General features: G+C 44.5%; 1 protein-coding gene across 4 annotated transcripts in view; it reads left to right on the top strand.

Moving 5' to 3' along the window:
- The first annotated feature begins 27141 nt into the window (after positions 1-27141).
- ASCC2 (activating signal cointegrator 1 complex subunit 2) overlaps positions 27142-27575 on the top strand; it is a 41045-nt gene continuing 40611 nt past the window's right edge. For all 4 annotated transcript variants that reach the window (XM_027576675.2, XM_027576673.2, XM_027576672.2 and 1 more), the window contains exon 1: positions 27142-27273. The gene's annotated coding sequence lies outside the window, so the exon portion shown is untranslated. The remainder of the gene's footprint in view (positions 27274-27575) is intronic.

Genomic DNA, 27575 nt, shown 5'->3' with positions numbered 1-27575 from the left:
TCAAACAGTTGAAAATAGAGCTACCATACGATCCAGCAATTGCACTACTGGGTATTTACCAGAAAGATACAAATGTAGGGATCTGAAGGGGTACGTGCACCCCAATGTTTATAGCAGCAATGTCCACAATAGCCAAACTGTGGAAAGAGCCAAGATGTCCATCGACAGATGAATGGATAAAGAAGAAGTGGTATATATACACAATGGAATATTATGCAGCCATCAAAAGGAATGAGATCTTGACATTTGCAACGATATGGATGGAACTGGAGGGTGCTATGCTGAGCGAAATAAGTCAATCAGAGAAGGACATGTATCATATGACCTCACTGATACGAGGAATTCTTAATCTCAGGAAACAAACTGAGGGTTGCTGGAATGGTGGGGTGGTGGGAGGGATCGGTGGCTGGGTGATAGACATTGGGGAGAGTATGTGCTATGGTGAGTGCTGTGAAGTGTGCAAGACTGTTGAATCACAGATCTGTACCTCTGAAACAAATAATGCAATATATGTCAAGAAAAAAAAAGAAGAAGAAGATAGCGGGAGGGGAAGAACGAAGGGGAGTAAATAGGAGGGGGAGACAAACCATGAGAGACGATGGACTCTGAAAAACAAACTGAGCGTTCTAGAGGGGAGGGGGGTGGGGGGATGGGTTAGCCTGGTGATATGTATTAAAGAGGGCACGTTCTGCATGGAGCACTGGGTTTTATGCACAAACAATGAATCATGGAACACTACATCAAAAACTAATGATGTAATGTGTGGTGATTAAAATAACAATAAAAGGGGCGCCTGGGTGGCTCAGTTGGTTAAGCGACTGCCTTCGGCTCAGGTCATGATCCTGGAGTCTCAGGATCGAGTCCCACATCGGGCTCCCTGCTCAGCAGGGAGTCTGCTTCTCCCTCTGACCCTCTTCCCTCTCTTGCTATCTCTCATTCTCTCTCTCTCAAATAAATAAATAAAATCTTTAAAAAAAATAAATAAAAATAAAATAAAATAAAATAACAACAAAAAAAATTTTAAATCCATTCAAAATGCAAAATAAACCAATGGATTTTAGTGTAGTTACAAAAAATTCATTCATGTGAATTATGCAACTAAACTTAAAGAAACTTCCACTCGTCAAGTTTTAGTGTAGTATCAAAAAAGAATCTGCTCAATTATCTGCATTGTACGAGGCTGGATTGTCCTCAGGTACTTCAACTAAAACAAACTGCCATGCACTGAATGCAGGAGCAGATATGAGAATGCAGAATTTTTCTATTAAGTCAAGCTTTAAGGAGACGTGCAACTGTGTAAACAATGCCATTCTTCTCACTAAAATGTTTGTTTTGGAAAACATAGTTTAGTTATTTTTCATAAAGATATATTATTTATGTATTTAGGTCATGGGTTTACAATATTACTTTTTAAATCATGCTTATTTTTTTATTCATTTAAAAAAATTTTTAAGTAAGTTCTACACCCAATGTGGGGTTCAAACTCACGACCCTAAGATCAAGAATCGCACGGTCTACTAACTGAGCAGGCCAGGCACCCCTAAATCATGCTATTTTTGTAAATTAATATATAACTTCATATCTTGTCAGTTTTAATTCCTAACAAGATAAATATCAATTGACATAACTTACATAAACAAAATCTCTTTAGGGTCTTCAATAATTTTAAAGAAACTAACAAGGTTGAGAACCACAAGGATAGAGTATTCATTGGTATTTCTCAAATGCAAAGGCATTTTTAGTTCATACTTGGATTTTTTTGTTTAAATAGCTATTTAATATATATGGTAAAATATAGCCAACTAAATTCAGTTATCACAGGTATCGTTGCTTAGGATGAGGCTAAATTTATTTATATAAAATGATGAACTGATTTAAGGAAAAGTATGAAGTGTTAAAAAAAGAAACAAGCCCAGAATGAAGTCATTTACCCCACACAACAGAAAACCAAGACTTGGTTACAGCTTCAGCCTCTCCCAGGAATGTGACCTTTTTATTTTTTGTTTTTTTGGTGCCCAAACCAAAATTGAACAGAAATGTTACTTTTTTAAAAAAAAAGTAAGCTCTACACCCAACATGGTGCTTGAACCCATGACCCAGAGATCAATAGTCTCATGGTCTACAGACTGAGCCAGCCAGGTGCCCCAGGAACATGACCTTTTAAAAGATTTATTTATTTATTTCAGGGGGAGGGCGGAGAGAACATGGCAGGGGCAGGGGAATGGAAAGCAGACTCCCCACTGATCCGGGGGCCTACCCAATCTCCCAACCAGAAGATCGTGACCTGGAGCTGAAACCAAGAGTTGGACACTTGACCAACTGAGCCACCCAGGCGCCCAAACATGACCTTTTAAAAGTCTGAAATGTTCTTAACAGCGCTAGTGAAGTAATCTGCATAGTAAAAACCCTGCATTCCCTTCCTCCAAAAAGATGTTGTCCTGGCCAAGCAATCTTTTCTTTTGCTAATAACTTCCTTGCCCCACCCTTCTTCCTATAAAAACCTTCCATTTTGTACAGTTCCTCTGAGCACCTCTCTCCTTGCTAAAGAAGGGCTGCTTCCCAATTCATGAATTGCTTAATAAAGCCAATTGGATCTTCAAATTTACTCGGTTGAATTTTGTTTTTTAACAATGGTAAATGTTAGTACAAAGCTGATTGTGTCAAAAAGTCATGAGGCTATGGGGCCCCTGGGTGGCTCAGTCAGTTAGACTCTGGTCCAGCTCAGGTCATGATCTCAGGGTCGTGAGATGGAGCCCTTATGTCTGGCTCTATGTTCAGCTCGGAGTCTGCTTGAGATTCTCTCCCTCTCCCTCCTATTCTGCCCCTCCCCCTGCTCGCATGCATGCTCTCGCGCTCTCTCTCTCTCTCTCTCTCTCTCTCAAATAAATAAATAAAATGTTTAAAAAATTCATGAGGATAGTTCCCAAATGACTGGACTTTGAGAAACAAACAGCGATGAAGTTTTTGAATTAGACAAACCCGCCACCATACCTTACTATGTGGGTAACTTCATCTGGAAAATGAATTATTGTCTCGATTAAATGAGTTAACACATGTGCAGTAGTGCTCAGGAGATGTGCTTCCCATCGTCCTCCCAGGGAAAGGTACCTGGTAGTCCAGTGTCACAGAAGCCTGCTGCAATCGGAGGTAGGAAGTCCAGATTCCTGACCCAGCTGAGCCACTGACTCACTGACCTGACTCCACCCTCGGGGCCTCAGTTTTCTCATCTAGAAAATGACAGAGTGGGATGTCATCCTCTCCGGAGCCTCCCAGTCCTACCAACCATTCTCTGATTAAAGGATCCAGCCTCACCTTGTTTGATTATTGCATCAGAGAATCACAGAACTGCAGCTGGAAAGGACTCTAAATATGTCTCCCTGGCATGCCCCCCACCAATTTCATAAACAAAGAAATTGAAGCCCAGAGAGGTTGAGAAGTCAAGCCACCTGCTTGGCCACAGAGGGGAGGGGCGGGGGAAGGGGGTAACGTCTCAGGGTCCAGTGGGGAAATATGAATGCTTCCTCTTCACTCTGATAAATGATATAGGCATTTGGTGGTTTAGACACCACTCACGCCTTAGCAAACACCCTGCAATTCCACTGGGGGATACAAATCCCACTTCAGCTTGAGAAAAATCAATGCTGTGGGTTGGGAGCACTGTGTTAACTGAATTGATGGATTGCTTGGTGTTACTAATTAAATCCACCTTTGAAAGGTCAGTCGCCAACCCCCCACCCCCACCCCAGGGAAGGCAGAGGAGATGAAATTGGCAAGAGGATAGGATAGAAAGGGATGGGATAGGGGTGAGACTCTGGGAGGGAAGGGGAGGCATTCCCTTCTCTCCATTTTCCCTCCTTTCTTTCTTCTCCCTCTCCTCTTGCCACCCTCTCCCCTGTAAGACAACACACCCCTCTCAGTGGCCAGCTTTCATCTACCCAAAGCTTCCCTGCAGCCTGGGCCAATTCGCAGCCGCAAATAGAACCAGAATCCACTGAAAATAGCTCCTCCTCCCTTCTGCCCAGAGTTTCCAAATGCTGGCAGGGATGCCTTGCCCCTACCAGCCAGGCCCCAAGCAGGGAACTCAGGTAGAGGGACACCAAGGCCAAGGTTGGGGACCACCTAAGGAATAGCAGCCCCAATATCAGACTCTTATTAAGTGCTGGCTCGGTGCCAGTACCACCAGGAGCTTTAGTTCCCAGCAACCCTATGAAGAAGGTCTATAGAGAGGTGGGGGGCTTGCCCAGAGCCAAACAGCCAGTGGGACGTGGAGCTGGAGTCCACATGGTTTAACCACTTCACTGCACTCCATATAAGGCCTCTGTACCAACTAGCTCCAGATCCCTGAGGCTGTGGGGAGCTCAAGCCATCCAGACTCTCCTTAGCCAGCTGGGGAAACTGAGACCCAGAGAGAGGAAAAGCACTCAGTAAACATGTAAAGCAAGCACCTAGGTCTCTCAGCACAGTGGCCATGGTTTTTGCAGAGGTTGAAGCAAACAGAGACTCCCTTGTTCCTTTTCTGTGGAAGTCCCATGGGTCTTTTCCTTTATTCTTTTTCACATTTCAACCTCCTCCCTTTTCCCCCCAGAGGAGAGAGCCCGCCCCAAACACCCGTCTGGCAGCCAGGCATCCTGAGATTACCTCTTCTTCCCCTCTGCTCAGGGTGTTTAATGTTCTAGGGGAAGAGAGCAAACAGCAGGGCATAAATCATGGGTGACGCAGGCTGGCTTTCTCCTTTGCTAAATATGAAGCAGACGGGACCCAGCAAGGGAAGAGAATTAGCAGGGATTTGCTGGCTCATTTAAATCCAAGGTCCAAAGGCACACATTTCTCCAATCCCTGAGTGTTAGATAAATTTTCTTCTGCCCCAAGATCCCATTTGTTATAAAATAATTCTCCAAAACAGTCTTAACCTCTACAGCAATGACAAGAAAGACTGAAATAAGGCTGTGGAAGCTCTGTTGGGAAGGAATTAAGTTATTTAAGAAGTGGTTGAGGGGTATCAGAGCACCTGACTGGCTCAGTCAGTAGAGTGTCAGACTCTTGACATCAGGGTTGTGGGTTCGAGCTCCACATTGGGTGTAGAGATTACTTAAAAATAAAATCTTAAAAAAAAAAAGAAAGAAATGGTTGAGGGGTATGAAATAGAGTCTCACATCTAGTGTAAAAGGATCTCAGTTCCATTCTGAGCCCTGCCACACCTCTACAAAGTCTGCCAAGCTGCCTCGGTTTCCCCAATGTGTCTGAGAACCAAGGAGTTCAAAGAGTGTACACATTCAGTCAATCTCTGTTGCAAATGTACCCCCTTTCTCTAGCACCATGCCAAGCTCTATAGAAGCAACAGTGACAACAGTGACAAGAGAAAACCAGGCTCTTCCCTCCTGGGATTCACAGTCTATTTGGCAAGACAAAGTCAACAGAAGTCCAGGTCAGTGCTCTGATGGAGAAGATACAGGATTTATGGCCGCAGTTACGTAGGGAACCTACCCCACAGTTATTGGGGGGGGCAGGTAACATTGAAGCAGAGACTGGAAGGAAAGGTAGAAGTTAATTAGACATAGGTCAAGAGAAAGGATGACTCAGGGAGATGGAACAGCACATGCAAAGACCCAAAGGCAGAAGAGAACTGACCTATTCATTGAACCAACCAATTGGAGCAAGTATAGGTTTATTTGGGCATCTCTCTGTGAGGCAAGCTTACCATTCATTCTAAGACTAGAATCTTGCTGAAATTCTATGATTTAATGCTGTGTTAATCACAGAGTGCAGGCTGGATCCCATAACGGTTGCATTCTTTTAATATTACGAATTCTTTCATCAGCACCTCTAGGAAATAATCAACCTTGTTCCAACAAGTCTCTGGATGTTAACAAATCCTTTATATTGGATGTGTTCCATCTGTCTCCCTGAGTCCTGTGTTCTTGACTTTTTAAGGTTAAGTATTCTAGAACCTGACCCATTCCATGCTCCTTCATCAGGACATACATGACATAAAAGTGCAGCCAGTATGGTCCGGAGGCCTCCATCTTTCTGGGAAATTACAGAATTAGACCCAACCAGAGAGAAAAAATAAAGGCCAAACCTCCTCTACCCTGAGCCCAATAGCATGGAAGATTGCCAACAAAACACCTTGGTGGGAAACGTGGCTCCAAAGGCAGAAAACAGGATCAGAAATGTCTATGTATGTGGAAACGAGCTTTCACTTTCTGCCAATGAGGCTCAGAGAGGCTGGGTGACTTGTGCAGGTTCCTATAACAAAGAAGTGGCCTGGGCACCTGGGTGGCTCAGTTGGTTGGGCGACTGCCTTCAGCTCAGGTCTTGATCCTGGAGTCCCAGGATCGAGTCCCGCATCGGGCTCCCTGCTCGGCAGGGAGTCTGTTTCTCCCTCTGACCCTCCCCCCTCTCATGTGCTTTCTCTCTCTCTCAAGTAAATAAATAAAATCTTTAAAAAAAAAAAAAAGTGGCCTGCCCAGCCAGTTTTCAAACAAAGTGATTGGCCTACAACTTCAGAATTTCCCAAATTTTTCTGGGGAATGATACTACATGGCTATCACTAAAATAAATAGAACAAAGTAAGTTTCCCAGGTGAATAAATTGGGGGATATGCTGAGTTCAACAAAGGTAACCAGGTTATTTTCTTTGCTGTTGAACATCTCAGAGCTTTGATACGCTGATAGACATGGTGACATTCTAAGAGGAAGTTACAGAGTTTTCAGTTTCCAAAAGTCATTTGAGTAGAGGACATGTTGTTTCTGGGCAACTCCTAGAATCTGGGCTCCTTGGAATTCACTTTGAAAAATACTGCACTGGGGTGCCTGGGTTGCTCAGTCTGGTTAAGCATCTACCTTCGGCTCAGGTCGTGATCCCAGGGTCCTGGGATGGAGCCCCATATCGGGCTCCCTGCTCCATAGGAAGCCTGCTTCTCCCTCTCCCGCTCCCCCTGCTTGTGTTCCCTCTCTCGCTGTCTCTCTCTCTCTCTGTAAAATATATAAATAAAATCTTTTTTAAAATAAATAAATAAAAATAAAAATGTGAAAACCATGCCTAGTTCTCAGGCCATACAAAAACAGGCTGAGGGGAGAGGGGAGGGCAGAACTGGGGCCTGAGCCATAGTTTACTGACCACTGCTCAACCGTGCTTAACACAAGGAAGGTATGAAGAAATCACAAGGTATTCTCCATTTTATTTGTTGGTACTCTTAAACAACCTTAGGAGATGGGCATCAAGTTTCTTCCCCTTTCCAGGGAAAAGCTGATGTCCAGAGAAAGAAGATAAACCTCACTTGCAGAGTGAGTCAGTGGCCAGATAAAGTTGAAACGGGAACGCTTGAATGCCAATCCTGAGGACAAACCCACCACATTCTGATGTTCAGGAGAAAAGATGCCTAATCTATATTGTAGACCTGTAGAATCTCTGCAATTTCTGTAAGAGAAGGGCTTAAGAACAGTAGCTTGGTTGAGGGAGGGACTCAATGCTGCACTTGTAAGGCATATTTACATAGTACACACACTTTTTAGAGTGGATACTTGGGATGGGGCTGATAGAGAACATGGGATAAGACCGCCAAACCATCCCTCAGATCTGTCCCTGACATAGCTATTGTGGACCAAATTTATTGTTAGCCATTTTTCAGGCCCCCATCTCAATGGTCCACAAACTAACCCTGTGAGGCAGGTAACATGATCTCCATGAAGGAGGGAAAAGGTGAGGCTCCCGGTTAGTTAACTCACTTATCTGCTCAATGTCTCTCAGGTGATAAATGATGGACTCACAGTCTGATTGCAGGGCTCTCGGCCCCAAAGTCAGGGCCTGCTTCAATATACCCTGCTGCTTTGGATCACTTCCCTGAACCTGTGTTTGAATGATCAGGGTACTCACAGTCAATTTCTTACAGTGTCACACTTAATTACATAGAGCATTAGACTGTTTGATAAATGCATCACATGTTAATCTTCATTCAGTCTTTGTATGGATCGATTTCTTGTGTTTTGTTCACGCAAGTTCAATATCTGAGTCAAGATTGTTTTCGGTTCTTGGCCCAGAAATAGATCCACACAAATATGGCAACTGATTTTTGTAAAAGCAATTCAGTAGGAAAAAAATAGTCTTTTAAAAAACTGGTGCTGGGGAAATTGATCATCAACAGGCAGAAAAATTGAACAGTGACCTAAACCCACACCAAATACAAAAATTAACTCAAAATGGATCAAGGACTTAAACATAAAATGTAAAACCATAAAACTTTTAGAAAAAAAAGGGAGAAAATCTTTGAGATCTAGGCCTAGGCAAAAAGTTTTTAGACTTGACACTAAAAGCATAAGCCCCAAAATGAAAAGTTGTGAAATTGGACCACGTCAAAACAAAAAACTTGTGCTCTTTGAAAGACCCTGCAAAGAAGATGAAAAGGCAAGGTACAGACTGGGAGAAAATATTTGTAAACTACATTCCTGACAAACTCAACAGGGATATCAAACAATCCCATTAGAAAATGGGCAAACGACATGAACAGACATCCCACTGAAGAGATGTATATGGATGACAAATAGCACAGGTTCCATACGATTCATCGGCAGAGAAATGCAAATTGAAACCACAATGAGATATAACTACACACACATCAGAATCGCTAAAATAAAAAATAATGAACACCAAGTGCTGGTGGTGATGCAGAGAAACTGGATCACTTATATACTGATGGTGGGAATGTAAAATGGCAGAGTTACTCTGAGAAAAAGTATGGCAGTTTCTTACAAAACTAAGCATATAATAACCAATAACCAGCAATTGCACCCTTGAACATTTATTCCAGAGAAATGAAAACTTCACAAAAACCTGTGCATAATCATTCAGAGCTTTCTTTGTAATAGCCCCAAACTGAAACAAATGAAATGTCCTTCAGTGGGTGAATTTAAAACAAACTGTGATACATTCACACTATGGAATACTACTCAGCAACGAAAAGAAAGGAACTGTTGATACATGCAACAACTGCATGGGATCTCGAGGGAATTATGCTTGAGTGAGAAGAACTGACCTCAAAAAGGCTACGTACTGTATGATGTTATATATACACATAACATTCTTCAAATGACAAAATGCAAAATTATAGACATAAGAGAATAGATTAGTGGTTGCCAAAGGGTTAAGGAAGTGAGGAGGAAGGGAAAGGCTATGACTATGAAGCGGGACCCAAGGAATCCTTGAAATGGAAGTATTGGAAGTGTTCCATATCTTTTTTTTAAGTTTATTTACTCATTTAAGTAATCTCTACACGGAACGTGAGGCTCGAACTCACAAACCGAAGATCAAGAGTCGCATGCTCTTCCGGCTGAACGAGCCAGGCGCCCCAGAAGTGTTCTGTATCTTGACTGTGATGATGGTTAAACAAATCTACACATGTGATAAAATTGCAGAGAACTAGGCACAAACACAAACACGCAAATGAGTGCATGTGAAACTGGTGAAATCCAAATAAGGTAGATGGGTTGTATCAGCATCAGTTTCCTGGCTGTGATATTGTACTACAGTTAGATAAAATGTGATCATTAGGGACAAATGGGTGAAGGGCATAAGGAATCTCTGTTGCTATTATTTCTTACAACTGCATATAAATCTACCATTGTCTCAAAATAGGTGTTTGGGGTGTTTTTTTTTTTTTTAAGATTTTATTTATTTATTTGACAGAGAGAGACACAGCGAGAGAGGGAACACAAGCAGGGGGAGTGGGAGAGGGAGAAGCAGGCCCCCCGCAGAGCAGGGAGCCCGATGCGGGGCTCAATCCCAGGACCCTGGGATCATGACCTGAGCCGAAGGCCAACGCTTAACGACTGAGCCACCCAGGCGCCCCATGGGTTGGTTTGTTTGTTTTGTTTTGTTTTTTAATTCTTTTGACTGCCTGACCCAGGATGGTTTCTTTCAGTGGAGAAGGTGTGTTTACCATTCATTTGCCAATTAAGGTCTCACCATTAGAAAGATCTATAGATGTCAGGCACTGGGCTAAGTGCTCTCCATAGATTATCTCTTTTAATTGAACCTAGCAAGAAGGGAACACTTATTATATCTCCATTTAACATATGAGGAAGCAGAGGTTCGGTAGAGTAAAGTCATTTGCCCAATCCACGTAGCATTAAGAGCCAGGAATGAATCCAGAGCCTGAGTTCAAGACTCGTACCCTTAAACTCTATGTGATTCCTTTCTTGGATTAGATGCAGCGTGGCATTGGTCTTTGGTCTAGGCTGGCTTGAACCTGAGACAAAAGGCCAGGACTCTCTTGAGTAACGACCAGGAAGGACAGTATAGTGGAAAGAACACTAGATGCTTCCACTCGATTCCTCTAGACCATCCTCATTCCCAAGACTATGTTTAAGTACCAACACCATCACTTGCAAGCTGTGTAGCCTTAGGAAAGTCACTTCTGTCTGAGCTTCCTCACCCTCAAATCAGAGCTTGTAATTCTAGCACTGTCGGTGGATCAAATGAAGTAAAGCATTTCAAAGGACTTTGGACACTCCAAAGGGGGGCAGTTATTATTAATAACAGGGCACCATGAAATAAATTCTAAATATAGGCTCCTCGTTCCTATTTATCTTCTGGCTTGATGGTAAAAGCTCTGAGGACACGGGCTGAGTTTTAGCTTTTTATATGATCCTACCCTCCCCTTATAAAGTGCACACAAAAATGGTAGATTTCTTTAAGAAGAAACTGCTATATTCGTAGAAATGTGAGCAGAATGCAAAAAGAAAAAACAAAGTATTGACAGTAGAAAAAACCCTGTGCTTTAACTGCATTTTTCTTGTAAATTGTGAAAAGAACTGAGAATGATCTCAGCCAAAAATTGGTCCCTGAATTTCCTGCCTTCTAACCCCAGGTAACTCCTTGTTTTCAACTTGGGAAGTGTGGGTTCTATCTTTTTAGGGGCATGGAAGAATGTGAAATTTGTAAAGTCCTTTGAGGTACAACATGTTCTTGCTATTTATACCAAACAACCAGGATCTGTGGCTGGTTTTTGGGCAAGGTTTTTCCACATAAAATCAACTTTTTTCCCCCTTTCCCAGTTATGACAACCTTGCAAACTCACAAACAAATTCCTCGGCTTTATTACTAATACCAATAACATGGACTTTTAAAACTGCCTTTCATCTCAACATCTTAAGCAATGTTGCAAACAGTAATTAAAGTTCAACACCCCAGTGAGGTAGGCATCTATTATTCAACCCATTTTCCAAACAGGTAAACCCAGACTTACAAATTAGAGGCCTAGCCATAGGTTACTAGGGGTCGGAGCAGGGAGGAGAGTGAAATGAAGAGCTCTAGGCTCCCCAGCTCTTGGATTCAGCAAGTGGATAGTAAGATCTTATGGAGATGCCCTCTCAGAGAAGGCATTCACCAAGGTGGGGTGATGCAGAAGGGGCGGAAAAGAGGAACGGGCCAGATATAATGACTCTCAAAAAAAAGAAGGAAGAGGGGCACCTGGCTGGCTCAGATGGTGGAATGTGCCACTCTTCATCTCAAGGTCACGAGTTTAAGTCCTATGTTGGGAGTTGAGTCTAGTTAAAAAAAAAAAAAAAAAAAGAAGGGAGAAGAGGGCCTAAAAGTACTTGGAAAAGAAAATAAATTTATTTGATCCATAAACTTGGTTGAAGGTAAGGAGTGTGATTGAAAAAGTTATATGCTTAAAAAAGTAACAGGTTTGCAATGTCAATTTTGTACATGGAAGTAGGGAGCATAAGTTTTTTTTTTACTTTCATATTTTGGAATTATTACAGACTCACAAGAAGTTGCAAAAATAGTGCAGAGAGATTCTATGTACTTCCCCAGCTTCCCCAATGGCAACATCTCATGCAATTATAGTGCATTTTCAGAAACAGGACATTAACAAGACTACATACCTTACTCAGATTGCACCAGTTAAGGGAACATAATATATTTTTAAAATTTTATTTCACACACAGAAAATACACAAATCTTAAGTGTCCAGCCCAATGAAGTTTTATGTATGTAATCACTAATGTAACCAACACCTCTACGAAGGTATAGAATGTTGTCAGCCCCCAAACCTACCTCATGACCCCTCTAAGTAAACAGCCTCCCCCATAACCACTTTTTTGTCACTATCAATTAATTTGTCCTATTTTAAACTTTATATAAATAGAATCATACAGGGACACCTGGGTGGCTCAGTGGGTTAAACCTCTGCCTTGGGCTCAGGTCATGATCCCAGGGTCCTGGGATCGAGCCCCAGGTTGGGCTTCCTGCTCAGTGGGGAGTCTGCTTCTCTCTCTCCCTCTGTCCCTCCCCCTGCTCATCCTCTTTCTCTCTCTCAAATAAATAAATTAATAAATAAATAATCTTAACAAAAAATAATAAGGGGGGGCCTGAGTGGCTCAGTCAGTTAAGCATCTGCCCTCAGCTCAGGTCATGATACCAGGGTTCTGGGACTGAGCCCTGCATTGGGCTCTCTGGTCATCAGGAGTCTGCCTCTCCCTCTCCTTCTGCCTGCCGTCCCCATGCTTGTGCTTTCCCCTGCCCCCATCAAATAAATAAATAAAATCTTTAAAAATAATAATAAATAATAAATAGAATCATACAGGTTATTCTCCTTTATGTCTGGCTTTTTTCATTTAGCATTAAGTCCATGAGATTCATCCATGATTTGACATGTAGTAGAGGTTCATTGGTTTTCATTGCTGTGTAGTATTTTATTCTATGAAGATACTGCAATTATTTCTCCATTCTACAGTGGATGGACATTTAGGTCATGTCTAATTTTGAGTTACTATGAATAAGGCTGCTGTGAATCTTCTTGTACATGTCATTTGATGGACCCAAGTGCTCATTTCTGATGGGAGTGTACATAGGAGAACAATTTTTGGTTATAGGGTAGGTGGATGTGCAGCTTTGGGAAATACTCCCAGCAAGTTTTCCAAAGTGGTTGTACCAATGTAATTTACCCTCCCACCAGCTGTGTGTGAGAGTTCCAGCCGAAGTAAAAAACTGCATGTCATTAAACCCTAAAAAGCAATTGCATGCAAGTCCAATTAAGATCCATCTGTGCTTCAGAATCCTCTTTTCAAAGTATTTTCCTGTTTAGATCCCAAAGTAGAGAGTGTCTGAGAAAATCTCAAAGGCTGTGGGGCAGGAAAATGACATCACATATCAGGAAGTTTAGAAACTAGAGTTGTCATTTTGTTGGGTGATTTTTGAACCAGTCATGGCTCCAGGCCTCAGTTCCTCTCTCTGAAAATGAAACAGATAGATGGGACCATTTCTTAAGTTCCTTTTAGCTCCAAAGGCAGTGATTCCAAGAAGAAAAAATGTTGATGCTGTCATGTTAAGTGAAGGGTAGAAATAGCTCTTGCTGTAATTGGGGAAAATATGCCTGCCCAAAGGCAAAGACTGAAGGAAAATACACAATGCTTATGTTGTTAGGTTGTTGCATATTTATTTACTTTCTGTTTTTAGCAGTGTTATTTAAAATTTGTGGCCATATGAGTTTTAAAATATGTGTCTATACAAATATATATTTGATATATGAATATAATTTGGTAATTTTTTTAAAGATTTTATTTATTTGAGAGAGAGAGAGAGAGCATGAACAGGGGGAAGGGCAGAGAGAGAGAGAGGGAGAAGCAGACTCCCCACTGAGCAGGGAGCTCGATGTCGGGCTCGATCTCAGGACCCCAGGATCATGACCTGAGCCAAAGGCAGACGCTTAACTGACTGAGCCACCTAGGTGCCTCTATAATGTGGTAATATTATTAGCACTCCATATTAATGCATGAATCATTTTTCTACTTTTAGGTATTATATAAAACCTGAAATTTTATTTTCTCTAACAAACCCTCAACTCAAATCATGAGACACTTTGAAGTCTCCTAATATTTATTCAACAAAACTTACTTAGCACCTTCTCTGTGTCAGGCATAGTGCTTTGCCCTGAGGGAATGATGGGTAAACTAGGGATAGTACCTGAATGTCCAGGAATTTATTGCCTGTTGTAAGAAACAAACACATAAATAGACAGGTACGGGGCAATGTGCTAAAGTTTATTTTAGGTAATTTGGGAGCTTACAGGAGAAACCTCGGTCAGTTTGAGAAAGTAAGGAGGGCTTCTTGGAGGAGGTGGCAGTCAGATGCGACCTGAAAAATGGTTCAAAGTAAGCCAAGTAATAAGGGAATAGGAGTGGGAAGAGCCTCCTGTGCAGTGGGGCCAGCTGGGGCATAGGCATGGGAGCTAGAGGGAGTGTGGGATGGTCATGAACCTCACCGGTAGGAGGTTATGGGACACAGATAAGACAAGGCTTGAATACCCGGCACAGGCCCTTGAACTACCATGGGCTGCTGCCGAAAATTATGAAGACAAGGAGTGGCACGTCAGATCAGGGCTAATCAGTAACTGTTCAGTCCTGCCCCAAATTCCTCTGATATGCCTGTCCATAAACTGAGATATTGCCAAATATGTATAAATTGGCCTGCCTTTGTGCCCTGCTGACTCTGCTGTGGTTTTCTTTTGGGGAGGTAGAGGATTGTGGCAAGGTAAGATGTCCTGGGCCTGTTGGCCTTACTGGCAGCAAGGAGCAAGCCCAGGAGAGGTGGATGAGGGCCCTACCAGGAGGGGCGGCAGAGTAGGTATATGAGTAAGGGCCAGAGGATTGTGAAAGTGGGGAATTCCTCCAAACAGTATCAAGGATTGTCAGTGGGCATCAGCGGAGGAAACTGAGCCCAGCGGAGCAGGAAGCAGAGACATATTATGACATACGTCTGTAGCCAGTAGTGGAGAGGCAAGGCTGCTAGAGAAAGGGAGATGGCCCATTCTTCAGGCCCTTCTCACCGTCTCTGCAAAGGCTTGTTTTGTGCCTTGTCCCCAGCAGGCCACCCCGAGAGAGCACTTCATGCCTGAGCGGAGGTGGGGACATGTCGGTGTCCTGACCCATCAGTCGGAATCACAGGGTCTCAGCTGAGGCAGGGCAGCCTTCCCAGTTTGCCTGGTAACATCTTGATAAAGTTCCCAAGGCCTACGGTCAGCCTCTGAAGCTCCTCCCGGGGAGCAGTTTCATCTTGGGCCACTCCTGCTGCACGCCTGCCCACCCAGCTGTCAGGTTGCTGCCTCCTGCCAGCAAAGGCCTGGCACTTACTAAGTTTCAAGAGTCTTTTTGACTTCCAGTCCCTGAGTGCATTATCTTCTGAGCATGGCCCCCAGTCAGCAGGCAGGAGGCTAATGTAAAGGCATAAAACTTACTTTTGTTGATGTCTCACATGTTGCCTAAAAAGCATAAAGACTTAAATCTAAATCTTAGACCAGCTAAAATCTTTGTCTTATCCTGAGTTCCCCCAAAATTAGAGTCTGAGATAAAGGTTTCTGTGTGGATAGTTTATTTAGGAAATAGCCCCAGGAAGCAGGAGTGAAGGACAGTCAAGGAGCAAGGGCCAGGACAAGAATGAATCATGAATATCCCTCGGGATCTTTTGAAATGCCTTAGGAAATATATCTCAGGAGTATCTACTCCAAGAATAAAGGGGGAAGCGCTTCAAGATCTTCTTTTCTTTTTATTTATTTATTTTTTTAAGTAGGCTCCATGCCCAGCATGGAGCCCATTGCGGGGCTTGAACTCACGACCCGGAGATCAAGACCGGTGCTGAGATCAAGACCTGAGCTGAGATCAAGAGTCAGACGCTTAACCAACTGAGCCACCCAGACACCCCATAAAGACTTTACTCTTGAGTGATCTCTACACCCAACGTGAGGCTCTAACTTACAACTCTGAGATCAAGAGTCCCATGCTCCATTGTCAGAGCCAACCAGGCGCCCCAAACTGGGGAAACATTTAGCCATCAGCTCCCGTTCCCATTGGTCAAGGGTTGGTTTATGTGGCATTAACATCTCACACTTGCAGGTTACACATGGTGAGTACTGAGCCTGACAAGTACTCCCCCCCACCATATCCCCTGTGGGAGAAGTGAGAGAGGTGAGGCGTTGTCAAGTTGCACCAGGGAGCATCTATCACTGGTCAGAATAAAAGGTGAGCCCAAGAGGACCTGAAGTGGTATGCAGAGATGTGTGATCTACTCTACAGATATACGAACATTCCCCCCTCCCCACCACCCATGGGCCCTCTCTTAACCGCCTGCAGTGGACACCTTTCATTCTTGCCTGCCCAGCACCTATCCCCCCTTTTCTGGTAGCAGCATCCCTATTTGGTGATTGGGAAACCAAACCTCCCCCACTTTCTGTCCTTGTGACTGGGTGAAGATGACCTCCCCACAACCTCAACTCCAAAGTTCGGTCAAGTCCCAGGTCCAGCCAATCTGCATAGTCTGTTCCTCCCATCTAGCTAGAATGATTGGTGGTTCAGGAATGGTCACTAGATCCTATCAGTGCTTAGATCTTCATCTGGGTATTTGCATGGCCATATTCTGGGGGAGGTGATTCCATGCCAAGTTCCAGGGGTGGGACTTAAAGGGCTTAAACCAACCAGCACACCCATTCCACTGGATGTAGATGCTAATTTCAGAGTGGGCTTGTGACCTAAGTGGCCCAGCCAGGCTGACACTGAGGGCTCTGGCTTGGGATGCAGGAACAGATGTGTTCTTTCAGACGCTAAAATGAGTAAGAAGGCCACAGTGCCAACTGCTACTGGAGGTCATTCTAGGACCCTGAGGTCCCAGTACCAGTCCTCACTGTATATAGCAGAGCAAAAACACAAAAAGAACTGGTCTCTGAGGATGACGACATGTGCAATTTGTTGAATCAACCAAATCTGAAGCTCCACCTACTTCTGGATTGCCAGTTATGGGAACCCCTTGCTCTCCTTCACTGCCAAGTCAGGCTAAGGTGGCTGTCCCGTTACTTGCACCTGAGTGCAATCCTAACTAAGACCTGGACTTCAGCACAAAAGAAAACCATCAGGTCATGCAGCAGACAAGTCCCAGGGTGGAGACACTCTGAATACACTGAGACTTGACATCTGTGATCTCCTGTGATCACCATAATGCACCCTCATAACTACTACTCTGATCCCCACTTAACAGATGAGAGAAAAAAAAAGACTCAAGGAAATGAAAACAGTAACCCAGTGGCTTTCAAGTGGGAGCAACTTTCCCCCCAGGAAACACTTGATAATGTCTAGAGACATTTTTGGTTGCCACAACTGGGAGGAGAGGAAGGTGAGCCGCTAGCATCGAGTGGGTAGAGGTCAGGAATGCTGCTCAACAGCCTACAATGCACAGAACAGTCCCCAACAAAGAATTATCTGGGCCAAATGCCAATAATGCTGAGGTTGAGAAACCCTGCTGGACTAACCTGGGGCCACTCAGATTCTAGGTTCAAAATCAAACCCAAGTCACTCTGCTGAAGGCAGCTGAGCCCACTCTGGATGTGCAGGGTGGCCCAGCCCTGGACCCAGGCAGGAGTGCCACAGCTAAGACCCAGGAAAGCCAGGGGCCTGAGGGCCAGAGGAGAATGGAGCCCAGTCACTTCACAGGCACCATGATCTTGTGCAAACTTTGCCCTCAGTCAAGTGCATTCCAGGGTGAGCCCCTTGAAGATTCTTGTATAATTTCCTGGCCCCGGTGGCCTATGCTTCAGGGTACCTGGGGAGGTCTGTGGCTCCATGCCCGGGGTCTCAACTCTGTTTCTACCTGTTTGCCTGGCATTTGCTGTACAAAATTGGAAATTAATAATTCATCTTGCAGGATGAATAATTCAACAGAGGGGACAAAGGCCACCAGCGATGATTGTCATCACAAAAACAGCCTATGTTGCCTTCTAAAGGGAGAGGGAAAAAGGGATACTACAGCTAGGCTGGTGTCTGGACCAAAATGACTCTGATACTGAAAATTTAAACAAGCCCTCCTTTGGGGCATGGGGAGTTAATGAGGACATTGGGGCCACCAGAAGGGAATCTGGGACCCTATCGTCCTCCCCATGTCACTTCCAGCCTCTCAAACCTTCACAGTTCGTTATAGCCCTGCTTAATTGGCACCTATTCCAGGAAACTTTCCCTGATATCCCCACCCAACTGAAGCTGAACGTTTATTTATTTATCTTGACAGTTTTTTTTCTTTCTGATCCCGTGTGTTAGCCACTTGTCCTGAACACTGCTGACCCCACAGCCGCACACTAAGCCATATTTCTGCCACCAGAAATTCTCAGGCTGTGAAGTGCCTTTTCCAGCTAGAAGGAGATGAAAGGTTTAGCAGAGAGCTGGTGTGAATGATTCTTAGCATTTTGGGGTTCTTGTTCTTTTGAGGATCAGAAGAGAGTCTTGCAGCCTCATTATTGAAAAAAAAAAATTACCCAATACATCTGCATGCAATTCAGGGGATACATAGATACTGGGAGCCCCTTCATGGACCCATCTTTAGAATTCCTGCCTCAAAGGGAGTCATCTCTTAAGTAGAAGGACTACAATTGTCCAGAGCATGAAAAACAGGTCAGTCCCTCAGCTTTGCATTTCCTTGAAATAGCCCTGTGTCTGGCAACTACTCTAGGTAAGTGAATAAATAGCAAGGAGCTATTAAATACTTGTTCTGTAACCCTGGCCCATCACTGCGCCATGTTTTCTTTACTTGGAATTGGAAGAGTTGGTCTAGAGTACCTTGGTGCTTTGATTCAATCATTCCTTCTGCAAATATGTTTTTAAAGATTCATTTTAAGTAAGCTCTGCACCCAACATGGGGCTCGAACTTACAACCCCGAGATCAAGAGTCGCATGTTCCACTGACTCAGCCAGCCAGGCACCCCTCCTACCTCAAATATTTTTTTAAAGATTTTATTTATTTATTTCACAGAGAGAGAGCACGCACAGGCAGGGGGAGCAGCAGGCTTCCCGCTGAGCAAGGAGCTGGATGCAGGACTCGATCCCAGCACCCTGGCATCACGACCCGAGCCAAAGTTTAGCCGACTGAGCTACCCAGGCACCCCTCCTTCCGCAATATTTATTGCACTCTATCAGATGCCAGTTACCAAACTAAGAACTGGGGATGAGTTTGGGAAACAAAACAGATGGGGTCCCTAACTTGTCAGAATGCAGAGTCCAATGAGGGAGGTGGTCACTGACTAAGCAATCACACAAGAAATACAAGATAATGAAATGTGATCAATGCTACACAAGGGAAGTGCAGGGAGCTAGCTAGGAATGTGTATGTCAGGGAATAATTATAACCTGGCTGCATTCTGGAGTCCTCTGGGGTCTGTGCAGTTCAGAAACATGAGAAGGCTAGGGTTTCCCTCTTTTTGTGTTGGTAAAGGCATGTATCTTCTAGTAACTTCTTTTTCATGCCCTCCCTAAGAAAGCTAAAGAGCTGGCAATATTCCATTGCATTTAAACCCCAGGTTCAATGGTTAAAAACATTAAGTACCAACCTTTCCCATCTCCAAGTAGTTGAAACCCCTTCTTCTCAGGTCCTATATGAAAAGCACAACAGGCAACCAAATAAAAATTGTTTAATCTTAAAGTAGCAAAGATCTCTCTGCCCCAGCCCCCTCTGCAATTTAAACCATGTCCCAGCCTTTGAGGAATTATTTCCACCTCCTGGGTCTGTGGTTCCATCGTCTCACACCGATGATTATGGAGAAGCCCGGACGTGCCAATTGCCACTTTGATGGGTGGTCTGAGTGCAGAGTCTCCAGGCTGCATGGGGCAGACAGAGCTACCCTTTCATCTCCTTGGGTGGAGTTTTAGGCTGGAGCCTGCCCAGAAATTTTGGTTCCAGTGCCCATTCTGCCACCCATCAGTTACAGAGCAACTCTAGGCAAGTCCCCTTCCCCTCTTTGGGCCTCAGTTTCCTTAACCATAAAGTAAGAGATTTAGACTCCATGTTTGATAAGATTCTTTGACTTGGCGGTTCTCTAACCTCTTCTTTCTAAAATGTGTTTACTCAGACATTTCCCCCCCATCTTTTTGACTACTGTTCACAGACCAGTGACAACCACTATTTGTAAATTATAATAAGTGGATGATAAGCTGCCTTCAAATTAGGCCTCCCTTCTTGGAAGCCAAGCGGCTTAGTTTCTAAGTTGTTTATCATTATCATCATTGAACACTGTTTTCTCACGAAAACCCAGAGGGGCAGGGGAGAATGACAAGCAGATGTTTTGTTATTAGGGGCCCTGGGGGATGATTTGAGACTTTCACTGCAGTGATCATTCTCTAGATTCTTCTCGAGTCAGCAGAAGCTTTGATGAACTCAACAGAGGGCAGGGGGATTGGACAGGCACAGAGCAGAGGCCTGTTGAGAGAAAGCCTGGCTTAACAGAAAGCTGCTAGGGACAACAGTTCCAGGCGGGGGACAGTGAGGATTATGAAATTAGTATTTTTATGTAACACTTTGCAAAGAGATTTCACTGCCATTGTTTCATTTTTCTCCTGGGGAAACTGCTACTGCTTGAGCTCAAACCGCTGTCATCTCCACGTGAATCTCTCTCGTTGTGTAGTCTCCCTGGCTGTGGTAGATTGCCTATAAAAATGGCCACCCAAAATCTATAGAGGCAGAAAGTAGATTAGTGGTTGCCCATGGATGGGGGAGGAGAGCTAGTTCCAATCTCCTTGAATCAGAGCTGGCCTTGTAGCTTGCCTTGACCAGTAGGATGTGGAGGAAATAATGCAGGAATTCCAGAATGCAGGCCTCAAAAGATCTGGCAACTCCCACTGTTACCATCTAGAGGCCCAGCCACCATGTAAGCAAGCTTGGGCTAAGAATAAGGTTTCTCAACCTTGATGCTATTGACGTTTTGAGCCAGACAGTTCTTTGTGGTGGCAGGCTAGCTGATGCACTGTTGGATGTTTAGCAGCACCTTTGGCCTCTACCCACTAGACGCTCCAATTGTGACAACCAAATGATCTCTAGACATTTCCATGCATCCCCTGTGGGAGAAAATCACCCCTGCTTGAAAACCACTGGACTAGACTACTGAAGAATGAGAGGCCACATGGTAAGAAAGGCCCAGCCAGCCACCAGCTGCTCCAACCACCCCAGCCAGACATAGGAGTGAAACCGTCTCGGATGTTCCACCCTCAAGGGAACACCCAACTGAATGTAACCAAATGGTAACCTTAGCTGACAGCACATGAAGCAGAAGAACTGAGCCTGGTCAATTCACAAAATCACAAGAAATAATATATCATTGTAAGCCACTAAGTTTTGGGGTCATGTGTTTTGTAGCAACAGATAACTGCAATACAGGCCTATCTCCATTCTTGCTACCATTCATTCTCCGCACTTTTAAGGCTGCTAGATTTGTGTTTCTAAAATACACTTGTGGGGGGCACCTGGGTGGCTCATTTGGTTAAGCATCTGCCTTCAGCTCAGGTCATGATCCCAGGGTCCTGGGATCGACCCACACATGGGGCTTCCTGCTCAGTGAGGAGTCTGCTTCTCCTTCTCCCTCTACCATTCCCCCCCACTTTGCTCTCTGGCTTTCTCTATCTCTCTGTCAAATAAAATAAAATAAAATAAAATTGTGAAATTCCTCAATTCAGACCTTTCAGGGCCTTCCCCACCATCGACAGGAGGAAGTACAAACTCCTTAGCATGGTCCACAGAGCCCTTTATAATCTGGTCTTTCTTTAGGATACCCTCAAACCCTGAGGTTCAAACTATACATGTCTACCTGCAATTTATTGAACAGCCCATTCTTTTTTATACCTCTGGGTCCTTTCTCAGGCTGTGCTCTTTGCCTGTTATTCTCTTCTAACCTGTAAGTTCACACACTCCCTGAAAATTTAGATTAGATAGCATCCTCTTCAGAAAGTCCATGCAGATCCCATCTGAAATGCTTTCTCCCTTATGACCTCAAAATAACCATGTATATGTCTCACACTATGTACACCTACCTCAAACCACATTGCATTTCATGTTTTATTCATGCTTCTTTTTTTTAAAAGACTTTATCTTCAAGTAATCTCTACACGCAACATGAGGCTCGAACTCACAACCCGGAGATCAAGAGTCGCATAGAGCCAGTCACGTGCCCCCTGTTTTATTCACACTTCTGATGAGACTGTGAAAACCTTGAAAGCTAGAACTGAGGTTTTTTGTTGTTGTTGTTTTGTGGACAGTACCTGGCACATTATAGGCCCTCAATAAATATTTGCTGAGTGAACATAGTAGGTTGAACAAGTATTACTATTTCTGTCATGCAGATAAGGAAATGGGGGGTCAGAAAAGCTAACCAGCTTGTCCAAAGTTGCTCAGTGAGTAGGTGGCACAAACCAGGTCTTCAGGCTCCACCACCGATTTATTTCCCACCTCTTCTTATCTCGCTTTACTCCTGAACACACCTGGTGGCGCATACCCAAAGTGTACCTGGTCAATCCACAAGCTGACTTCTCATCGCTATGCCGTGACTTGTAATGCCAGCAACTCCTAAGCTTGAACAGTTAGCGAGCAGCCTTATCCTTCTTGTCTGAGTGGGTGCCAGTCATAATCTATAGAAAAATTTAATGAACTAAACACAAGAAGGACTCTGCGTCTGGAGGTTGTATAGAATGGAAGCCCAACTCAAAATGGCTTATGGAAAGCAGGAATGAGAAAAGTCTGGGGAATCTGGATTCAGGTGCACCTGGATCCTGGGATCAAATGATATAATCAGGCTCTTTCATTCTCCCCTCCCCCCCGCTTGCCATTTCTTTTCCCAGCTCTGCATCCTTTGTAGTGGCTTCATTCCTAAGTTCCAGGTAGTGGCCTCTGGCAGCTCTAGGCTTAGTTCTTTCTTACTGCCATCAGTCTCATCAGAAAGAGAGTTTTCTATCACTTTGACTCCAACAAAAATCCCAGAATTAGGTCTCATTGGATAGGTGTGGATCATGTATCCATTCTTTTTTTTTTTTTTTAAGATTTTATTTATTTATTTGACAGAGAAAGACACAGCGAGAGAGGGAGCACAAGCAGGGGGAGTGGCAGAGGGAGAAGCAGGCTTCTCGCCGAGAAGGGAGCCCGATGCGGGGCTCGATCCCAGGACCCCGGGATCATGACTTGAGCCGAAGGCAGACGCTTAACGACTGAGCCACCCAGGCGCCCCTCATGTATCCATTCCTGAGCCAATCACTGTGTCTGTGGATTTGGGAATTGCCGATTGGCCAGGCTCATCTGAGATGGATGCGATGGCCAGTTTCTGAAATGGCCCTCAGTGACCTTGCCTTCAGATATTCATGCCCTTATATGGTCCCCTCCTACACTAAACCAAGGCTATGTGAACAATAGTAATACAACTGAAGTGATGCCATGTGACTTCCCAGCCTAAGTCATAGAGGTGTTGCTGCTGCTTTTTTTTTTAAAGATTTTATTTATTTATTTATTTATTTATGAGAGAGAGAGAGTGAGAGAGCACATGCAAGCGGGGAGAGAGACAGAGGGATAGGGAGAGAGAGAATCTCAAGCAGACTCCCCACTGAGCATGGAGCTTGATGCAGGGCTTGATTCCAGAACCCTGAGATCATGACCTGGGCCGAAATCAAGAGTCGGACACTTAACTGACTGTACCACCCAGGTGCCCTAAGGAGAGAGAGAATCTTAAGCAGCCTCCATGCCCAGCGTGAGCTTGATGAAGGACTGGATCTCACAACCTTGAGATCATGACCTGAGCCAAAATCAAGAGTTAGATGCTTGGGGCGCCTGGGTGGCTCAGTTGGTTAAGCGACTGCCTTCGGCTCAGGTCATGATCCTGGAGTCCCGGGGTCGAGTCCCGCATCGGGCTCCCTGCTCAGCAGGGGGTCTGCTTCTCCCTCTGACCTTCCTCTCTCTCATGCTCTCTACCATTCTCTCTCTCTCTCTCAATAAATAAATAAAATCTTTAAAAAAAAAAAAAGAGTTGGATGCTTAACCAAGTGAGCCACCCAGGCGCCCCAGTATTTTATTATTTTCGATGCTATTGTAAATAGAAGTGTTTTCTTAATTTCTTTTTTTTTTTCTAAGTAATTTCCATACCCAACATGGGGCTCAAACTCATGACTCTGAGATCAAGAGTCACGTGCTCTTCTGACTGAGCCAGCCAGGCACCCCATGATAATTATTGCCTTAAGTCACTGAGTTTTGGGGTGATTTGTTGAACAGCAGACATAACTAATAAAATTATTTATCCCTCAACTTTGGGTAAGGAATCAGTCCTACTCCATGTGGACTGAAGTAGAAGGAATGATTCCCTGAGGAGTAATCAAATTGCTGTTAGTGGGAAGGTGAACAGAGGACATGAACATTGGGTGAGCCACACAACAGCTAACCCAACAATGGGTTCTCCATGGACACATACTTGCTGAAATAGTGAAGCACTAAGATGATACTATTTCATTTTAGGTGGCTCCAAGCATCGGGGCCGGCCGCGGGATTCAGGCCCAGATAGTCCTATGCCGATTTTCCAGCTCCAACTACTGACAGTTTTTCTCCCAAGTTATCCCTAGATTTGATTGGTTACGGGCACCACAGACAATTCACTTTCATTGTCAACCTAAATATTTGCTCTTAAAGTAAGCTATTTGTTGTTTTTCTTTTCATCTAGAGAATTGAAGCCCCCAATTCCTCCATATTGTGTGACTAATGTATAGCTTAAGGCTTCTTCTGTTAAAATGGCTTTTTAATTTAATTCAATTGGACATATGTTAGCTTAGACAAAGATGTCTCCTTTGGAAGTTCACATTCCTTATTAATCTCTTCTGGCAAAGAAGAGGAAACAGAGATAAAGGAAATATAAGGGTCAACACTCCAACCAATAGGGAATCTCCTTCCTTCCTTCCTTTCTTCCTCTCCAATAAATTTCTGGAGCACCTATCACGTGCCCGGCATTGTCTATATTATCTCATTAAACCTCCTGATGATCATGAAGTGGGTATTAATGACCCCTTTTAACAGCTGAGGAAACTGAGACACATTTGGAGAAGCTAGTTGTCTTATTGGTTGATTTGTCTTTTTACAGGTCTGTTATTTAGCTCCAAAACCTTGGTGATATTAATACCCATAAGGAAAGATGAAACTCACCCATACATTTTTGCCAGAAGTCTTATTTTAAGTTTTCTCTGCGCCAAAGGCCGCTACTCATGATTTCCTTCCAACCAATCACCAAAATACAGATTATATTTCCTGTGTGCCCAATGTGTGTGGTGCCAGAGGGAAAAAACATGGAGTTTCTGGCAACTTTTCTGCCCCTTCTGTTACCAGACGGAAGTGGGTCTATTCCTTGGTGAGTTATAAGACAGAGACTTACATCAGATGGAGTTGCCATACACGTCATCTTTATTTGTACAAATAAGGAGATTATGGGGAATAATTTCCAAAGCTGTGACTCTCCGAACAAGGGAAAGCAGGGTCCTTGGGATGAATACTCAAAAGGGGATTTCAACATTACAACGAGGCTGAGGTAACTGTTGGTCATTTCTAGCACTCTCTGATTCATCTCTGCATGCATCTTCCTCAGATGTTTCTTTTTCTGTTCTGGCAGTTTGTTAGTTTGTTTCTAAAAAGTAAGGTAGACAGGCAGAAGCAGCTAGGAGTTTAGTTCCTAAAAGTAAAATGGACAGTGAAGCAGAAGCTTCTAGAAATTTCCTGAGTTCCTGGGTCAGGCTGGTGACACTTCCATATGAGTAGATGATCAATTTTGCCTGAAAAATGGCGGCAATTAAGGGAAGCACCCACTGTTTTGACACAGTTTGCAGCATTTGGCCACAGAATTCTTCCTGGACTTGAGACCCCCGGAACTTAGGCAAGCCCTTGGTAGAGAGGTTATGAGGGCAAACTCTGGAGCTAGACAAAGCTGGGTTCAAATCCCCAGTCCATCAACTTACCAGCTTGGTGACCCCGGTTTGGTCTCTAAACCTCTCTATAAAGTGGGATGATAATAGTTTTTGTCTCTTACAATTCTTTTTTTTTTTAAGATTTTATTTTTAAGTAATCTTTACACCTAAAATGGGCCTCAAACTTACGACCCCAAGATCAAGAGTCACAGGCTCTACCAACTGAGCCAGCCAGGCATCCCCTGTAATTCTTTTTTTTTTTTTTTAAGATTTTATTTATTTATTTGACAGAGAGAGAGAGAGAGAGAGAGAGAGAAAGAGCACAAGCAGGGGGAGTGGCAGACAGAGACAGAGGGAGAGGCAGGCTCCCCGCTGAGCAAGGAGCCCAATTTGGGGCTTGATTCCAGGACTCTGGGATCATGACCTGAGCCAAAGGCAGATGCTTAACTGACTGAGCCACCCAGGCGCCCTGGCGGTGGTGGGTTTTGAGTCCTTAACTGTGTGTTAGGCACTGAGATGAAGCCAGGGTTGTGTATTTTTAACTAGCTTTCTGTGATGATTCTGATGCACAGCTGGACTTGGGAAATACCAACCCTATACCACCAAAGACATTCTGTGGAAAATTTGCATTTTGCTTTTAAGATAGTTATACCACATGGGGAGCCTGGGTGGCTCAGTCGTTTGGGCGTCTGCCTTCAGCTTAGGTCATGATCCCAAGCTCCCTGGATTAAGCCCCACATCGGGTTCCCTGCTGAGTGGGGAGCTTCTCCCTCTGCCTGCCACTCCCCCTGCTTGTGTGCTCCCTCTCAAATGAATAAAATCTTAAAAAAAAAAAAGATAGGTATAGCACAGCCTTCTTGATTTAAAACAAAAAACAAAACCCTTTTGTATTGCATACACACAGGAATGTGCACAACTCATAGGTGTACAATTTGATGACTTTTCCAAATTGAACACATCTATGTAGCTACCCCAAGAAGAAGACATGGAATGTCCCAGTCTCACTTGTGGCCCCTTCCAGTCACCAGCCCCAGAGGTAACCACCATTCTAACCCATCACCACTCACTAGTTTTGCCTGTTCTAGAACTTCCTGTAAACAAAATTGTACTACTTTGCTTTCTTTTGCTCAACATCATGTTCATCCTTCTGACTTGTTAAAACTACTCTTTTGGATTAAATGTGTAAAACGATGACTGAGAAAGTTAGGAAGGAGATGGAAGCCTGAGATCCTGAAAGACCAGGAACAATACTTGGATTTTCCAAGAGGTGGAATCTCTGGAAGACAGGAGGGGGGAAGGGGGCGTGGTTATAGTCCGGCCTGTACCATTTGGGGGCGGAGTCTTAAGCCTGGGGGCGTGGCCACTGGCCCGTTTTCCCGGCGGCAGTTGGCACTGGGGGCGGGGCCCGCCGAGGCTTCCTGTCTGCGCCTGCGGAATCGCCGTTTGACCCCGGAAGTGCCGGCTCATTGGGAGCTGTCACCGTGGACCGCGGCAGCGGCGGCGGCGGCAGCGGTGGCCGTGGCGGCGGCACAGCGCCGGTAGTGGAGCCGCCGAGGTGAGTGCGTGGCTGGGCCCTGCCGAATGGGGGCATCGGGCCTGGGACGAGCCGCGGCCATGCCTCAGGCGGCCACGAGCCTCCCCATCTGCCTGGCGGGGCCGAGACTGATGCTGCCGGAGGGGCCGTGGGTCGCCCCTGAGGCCAGGCCGCTAGAGCCGGGAGTCTCGGGTTCGAGGCTCAGCCCCAGAGTGATGAGTCACAGTCCTCCTGCCCTCACTCCGGATTTCAGTTTCCTTGGAGTTCATTCATTCGTTCAACAAATGTATGTCCATCGCTTCCTACGTGTCAGCCACAGATCC

Source organism: Zalophus californianus, chromosome 14 (genome assembly GCF_009762305.2).
Source record: "Zalophus californianus isolate mZalCal1 chromosome 14, mZalCal1.pri.v2, whole genome shotgun sequence".
NCBI classification, from domain to species: Eukaryota; Metazoa; Chordata; class Mammalia; order Carnivora; family Otariidae; genus Zalophus; species Zalophus californianus.
Note: the sequence above shows the minus strand (reverse complement) of the source record. Positions and strands in the feature narration are given on the sequence as shown.